This window comes from Prionailurus bengalensis, chromosome A2, assembly GCF_016509475.1.
Source record: "Prionailurus bengalensis isolate Pbe53 chromosome A2, Fcat_Pben_1.1_paternal_pri, whole genome shotgun sequence".
Classification (NCBI taxonomy): domain Eukaryota; kingdom Metazoa; phylum Chordata; class Mammalia; order Carnivora; family Felidae; genus Prionailurus; species Prionailurus bengalensis.
The window spans coordinates 19,356,562-19,362,795 of record NC_057348.1 but is presented as its reverse complement, the minus strand read 5'-3'; the positions used below and the strand labels follow the sequence as shown (position 1 = coordinate 19,362,795).

General features: G+C 55.1%; 1 long non-coding RNA gene across 2 annotated transcripts; it reads right to left on the bottom strand.

Annotated features, from left to right (window-relative positions):
- Window positions 1–956: 956 nt before the first annotated feature.
- Window positions 957–5,370, bottom strand: LOC122487250. 2 transcript variants are annotated; one of them, XR_006298339.1, is made up of 5 exons: window positions 5,287–5,370; window positions 4,875–4,950; window positions 3,874–3,962; window positions 1,529–1,746; window positions 957–1,084 (listed from the first exon to the last, which is right to left on the bottom strand). It is a non-coding gene; the product is annotated as an uncharacterized LOC122487250 (long non-coding RNA). The 2 variants fall into 2 exon arrangements; XR_006298338.1 differs by lacking the exon at window positions 5,287–5,370 and having other exon boundaries at window positions 4,875–5,240.
- Between the last annotated feature and the right edge of the window lie 864 nt (window positions 5,371–6,234).

Sequence of the window (6,234 nt, the reverse complement as noted above, 5' to 3'; positions counted from 1 at the left end):
ATCCTCAGCTGTCTGCTCTCCGTGGACTGTCTGTGGATCCCTATCTGAATGGCTCCCTTGTTGAGGAGCAATCATTGGACTATAGGTCTTCCAATGGTTCTCCGAGGATCCTCTCCCGCCTAGAGCCAAAGCTCAGGCAGGCTCTGCCACAAACATGCAGCAAACATGGTGAAAACATATAATGGCCATCCAGGAACACAGACACTCAGAGATATGCACTATTCATTAAGTCATAGGACCAACCTCCAACATGTCTCAAATCCATAGAACCCACTATAAAATGGGTGCACACAGTCAAAAACACAGCCTGTCCACACATAGGCTACAAACCCAGCTCCAAGACAGGCCTCTTTCCCCCATCAGCCCCGCCCCACATTTGAGAGCTGATCCTACCTCCTTGGGCCTCCCCAGCTGGCTCCTAGCAACAGCCAACAGCTCTTGCAGTTGCTGAGCAACGGGGAGAACCTGTCAGCCCCTTGGAGGCCAGGCTCACCAGAGGTGGGCAGACACAGACCCCAATCGATGGAGGCAGGGCAGGACAGGGCCACAGGGAGGCATGTCCTCCTCCAGCCTCAGGCCAGGCTGTGTCGTCCTTGCACACTTCCACCTGATAGTCACTCCCTCTAATTATTCGTTCTTCCTAAAGTGTCCAGCAACCCTATTCCACCCCTCCCAGCTTCCCCCTCTCCATCTCCATGGGGGCCCCAAGGGTAGGGCTAGGCCTCTGCTTGCCACTCCATTCACATGCCTCCCTTCCATTCCTGGGGCTCTGAATCCTATTCTGTCATCTCCAGCCCAGCTTCTCCCCTAATCACCAGCCCCATGTTCATCACTGCTCTGAAACCTCCCCTAGACACTTTAGGCACCTCCAGTGGCCCCTGCTCCTGGTCTCTCCACTTTGTGGTCTCTCACCAGCCAGAGCAAGCCCCCCCCCTCCACCCCTACACCCTGTCAGTTTCTTCCCCTCCTCAACCCCCACCTCACATGTGTCTCTGTTCTCTGTCTCTTCTCATGGGCCTCCAGCCTCCTCCCTGGCTCTCATCTTTCCTCTACAATCCATCCTCTACATGGCAGCCAAGGGATCCTGCTGAAAGAAATCACATCACTCTCTTGCTCATAAACCTTCTGTGGCTCCACAGTGCCCTGAGGATAAAACCCAGACATTCTGGTTTGGATTGTGTAGGAAGTAGACGTGGTAGAGGGACAACTGACAGCAAGAACTCTGAGGAGCAGTCTACAAACTTACTAGCTGCATATTACTTTGGAGAAATACCAGAAACTCCCTGTGCCTCCATTTTCTTATCAGTAAATGAGCCTAACAGTAACATCAACCCACTGCAGTGGCTAAGGTCAGGACTAAGGGAGGAAATGAAAGTAAAATGTAAAATGTTTCCATGTGAGTGGCACATGGAAAACTCTAAGTAGGGGTGAGTCCTATGATAGTAATCTCTGCAAGGCCCTGTCCCCACCCAAGGTCCACCTGATCTCCCCCCACTTAACATATCCACACTCAAGCCATCTGACTGACCTTGTTCACTCCATCCTCTTGCTCCTCCCCTTGATCCCTCTCCACTCATTCCTCCTCCCTATCTCTCATTCCATGGCTGTGAGCTGGGCCTCTAGGACTCCACTGTCCTGGAGCTTTCCCCACCCCAGGCCCAGATCCCACTGTCTTGGTGGTGAGTCTCTTCCATCTGGGTCTCTGTTTCCAGGCCCAGAATAATCCTTGAGGGTGCAGGTAAATATCTGTCAAATGAAATGAATGAATCACACAAACTCTCCCCCAACCTTTCCAGGGGTTCTCCCCCTTCCCTCCTCCCCCCACCTCCTGGAACTGGGAAAGCTGTAAACCACTAATCCTGCTGCCACTATAACAGTATTTGCCATTATTGTATGTGCAGAGAAGGCAGGAACTAATTGTGCCTGGGAAGGAGGCTTCTTAGTGGAAGTGATGTGGGGAGTGGTAGAGGGAGGAGAGAGCTGAGGAAGAATGTGGCAGGAACAGGGAATCTGGAGGTGAAACTGTGAGACCAGGTTTGGGGAGGGGCCAGGGAGAAAATCAAGGGTCAGAGCTGGAGAAACCCCATTGCTTTACAGCTGAGGCAACTGAGAATCAGAAGGGGCTGGGACCCATCCATGGTCATCCAGAGACAACACGGACAGCTTGCTTCCCTCCCGTTTGGGAACCCAGGAGTCCTTTTGACCCAGGAGTCATTTTGGGAGCAGAGGATAGCTGCCTAGCCAGGGCCTCATGGGCCCCAAAGGAGGCAGGACTTGTCTCTGTGCACACTGGTCCAGCACCACCTGGACTAGACCATAAAGACAGTGAAATGACAGCCAGCAGAACTGAGGACAGCACTCTGGCCAGAATGGAGAAGTGGCAGCTGCCGGCTCACTCAACTCCCTTGCTCACTCTGACAGCTAGAATAGTCCTGGGGCTCACCACACTCCACAGAGCAGGTGCAGCTTGTACTGAGTTCCTACCATGCATCAGGCTGAGCAGGGTGAGGAATGGAGACCCCCTCAGTGGGCCATGACACCCCAGCCCACAGGCTCCAGGAAGGGGAAGCTATGAGTACTTCCTCAAAGACAGTTTCGGGGTGGGTGTGTCTGCCCTCATTCAGAGTCCAGGAACAGGCAGGACCCTACAGGGATACCCAAAGTCCAGGGTCCTGACCACCCCACTTCCATAGCTCCCAGGTGGCAGTCCCCAGCAACTCTGATCACCAAATCACAGGCCTTGCAGATAGGGCTTCAGCAGCTTCTGCTTGTAGATCTCAGTGGCCAGAGCTGGCTCCCTCCCTGCAGCCCTGAGCCAGGCTCCACCTCTTGGGTACATCCCCTGCACTTCCCCTTCCTGCTTCTTAGCCCAGAAGCAGTTTTGAGATTGGAGTCAGATACCCTTCCCTCTCTGCCCCTTCCTTTCAAACCTCTCTTCCCAGGCTTCTCTTCCCTCCAGAGAAACAGTTCCAAGCCTGGGAGGTCTTGGAGTCCAGGGTCCCCCTTCCTGGTCATCTGCCTCCTTCAAAGATAATTGGCTTTGGCATGAAGAACTCAGGCCAGAAGTTTCTGGATGGGGTAAGGGGCTCCACCTAACATGGGGACAGGAGGGTCTGAGAAGATGAGTCATCTACTCACTCATTGTCTACTGTGCCACTGTGCTGAGAACCCTAGGGAGAGAGAGGCAGCTGGGACCCTGCCCTTCAGGAGCACATGCCAAACAAGTAAACAGGGAAACAAAAACAGTTTCAGAGGAAATCAACAGGGTGACAAGAGAGCCAGTGGGAGTGTACACAGGAGTAACAGTCTGAGAAGAAGATCTTCAAATGATAAGAGACCAACAGTGTGATAAGCCAAGAGAGTAATAGGTGACGGTAATAGCAAGTGCAAAGACCCTGGGGTAGAAAGACACAGGGTGTTCCTAAAACAGAAAGGAGGTCAGCTTGGCCAGAATAGCAAGAGCAAGAGATACATATTGTGATGTGAGAGAAGACTGCCATGGGGCTTCACTGAGTAGGGCAGTCAAGGAGTTTCCCAAGTCCCTAAGAGATGCTGAGGTAAGGGTACATCTGAGCCTGCAGCAGGCATCAGCATCTCTAGGCCAGTGACCCATGCCTGGCCTTGCAAATACAACTGGTCCTGGCACTCAAGCTGCTACTGAGTAGGGGAGAACTGTCCAGGGAGCCCTTGGGGCTTGGTGGTCAAGTCTGAGCTCAGCCCCTCTCCTTCCCCTTGAAGAGCTCATGGTCCAACTCGCTACTGTGTCTGCCACATACACAGCCTCTAAAGGCCAGCTCCCCAAGAAACCCAGGGTCCTCAGAGGGCCTGGGAAATGATAATCAGCCTATCCCCAGGAGCCACGCTTCTGTTCACCTTGTTGCAGCCCTCCGTGTCATGCTGTCCAAAGGCTGGGGCTGGTAGCCTCTCCCGCGACTTGTTAGGGCCTTCATTAGCAATGCTTCCTGGAATTTAATTTAATGAAGGAGCAAAAACAGCCTAATGAAGGTGATGCAAAAGCAAGCAGCCCATGAGGTGCCTCCAAGGCCCAGCCACCTGGGCTCAGGGGCTTCCTGCTGATGGTAACTGGGAGTAGAGGGGCAAGAGAAAGGGGACTTGTCCTGGGAGGGATGCTGGCCACTGAGTCCTGGGAGTAGGGGACATTGCTCTGCCACACTGCATGGAGCAGATGCTACTACTGAAGCTAACTACGCAGAGGAATGAGCCTGGCTGGGGCCTGCTTCAGGCTGCTGGAAGAAAGTTTTTAGGATGCTATCAGCCAGAGCAAAGGTTCTAGGCCACCATAGGATGTCAGATGTCCAGGCTGTGGGCTAGCACCAGGGGGTGGTAGCAGGGGCCAGATCATCAAGGCCAAGTTTAGATTTTATTCCAAATTTAATTGTGATGGAAACAACTAACGTTTTGTTTTGTTTAACAGCTAAGGTTTTGTTTTGTTTTTTTTAATTAATTAATTTATTTTGAGAGAGAGATCACGCGAGCAGGGCAGGAGCAGAGAAAGAGGGAGAGAGAGGCAATCTCCCCACTGTCAGTGTAGAGCTTGATGTGGGGCTCAAACTCACAAACCATGAGATCACATCCTGAGCCTAAGTTAAATGCTTAACGGACTGAGCCACCCAGGCACCCCACAATTAGCGGGTTTTTAAGGGAGGGTGACATGACCTGCTATTTTAAAGTTCCCTTTGGCAGTTATGAGGAGTAATACCCCTGTGGAGAAGGGAGAAGGTAGGGAGACAGAGGGGGACCACTCACTATATGGTGCAGAAGGTTAAGGTGATGGAGGAAAGCTTAAGGAGACACGGTTGTCCCTTGTCGCCTAGAAGGTAGCTCCGGGGACATGGAGTGGGGTGTATGTATACCTGGGCTGAACTGTTTCTTCTAGCAAGTTTGGGCTGGTTGGTCCCCTTTCAGCCTTCTCCACAGCCTTGGCCTCTCCTCCAAATAGACATTTAAAGAATATTAGTTTAAAAGATTCTTCGCGCCCCACACCTGCTTTCCCACCTTTGTGGGGGAAAGCACTCCCCACTTCCCCTGCTGGAGTTCCCTTCCCATCTCTCCACGGCTTGAAGCACTCTACGCCCTGCCCCCAGGGCTCGCGCAGCGCTAAGGCTCCCCAGGAGCCCCAGGACTGTATTTCACAACGGAAAAGGCCCAGAGCTCAGGCACAGGGCAGAGAGCTGCGAGGGTGCAGCCTCGCAGACCAGCGCCTGTCCCGCCCCCCGTGGCCTCCGGCCACCGTCCGCCACCCCGCGCAGCGCAGCCCCCACACACCTCCCCATTTCTTAACCCAGCTCCTCAAGTTCTCGGGCCCACGCCCCGCCCCAGCGCCCTCCGCCCTCCAGGCCGGGCTGAAGCCGGAAGCGGCCTCTGAGCTCGCGCCCCGCCTCTTCCGGGTCCTCTCTAGGCGGGAGTGCTGGACTTCTGTGGCCGCCGGAGGCCCTGCAAGGTTTCGCGGGGCAGCGGCGCCCTCTGGCGTGCCTCAGGCGCAGCGCGGGAGCCGAGGCCGACCCAGCACTTCCTCCTCCTCCGCGCAGCCTTTGCCTCTCCTGCCGCTGCTGTCTTCCGGCTGCCACTCGAGGTTATATCCCCACCAGGCTTGCTTTCTCGCCTTGTTTAGTCTCCGACCCTGGCCCCGGCCTCCGCCCATCTGCCTGCCACTTGGAGCGCCCGTGGCCCTCACCTGATCCCCGCCTGCCTGGCCTTCCCAGTCATAGAGGAAGACCGTTCTCTCGGACCATCCCCAGGACGTGCCCTAACAGCCGCCTTCCACTCCCTCTGGTCGTGGCACCTTCCCACCCTCTGTTCCAAGATGCTCTCCCGCCTCCCCAAATTCACAGCGGAGATCAGCACATGTCCAATTTGGGGGACCATCCCGGGCAGCCACTTCCTGGCTTCCTCGGGGTCGGATGGCCCCGTGTCTTTCCCTCGTGCCCAGCCTGGGGACGGTTGTGTTTGACCCCAGGGTGGACTTGGTCAGGATAAGGAGAGGGGTTCGGGCATGTGGGGAGGGGGTCTCAGAAGGCTAGGTCAAGAGTGGCTCTAGGAGTTCAGCCCCTTCCTTCCTTCCAGATCAGGCAACCCTGTAGAGGTCCCTGCCTGGCCTTCTGAGGACCTGGCCACGTGTGGGACTGGCAGCTCCTCGCTCACCTACCCAGGATGCCAAACGTTGAGGTCCTGGCCCCTTTTTGACCACCTCTCCCTTCACGTCCCGCCTGGAGC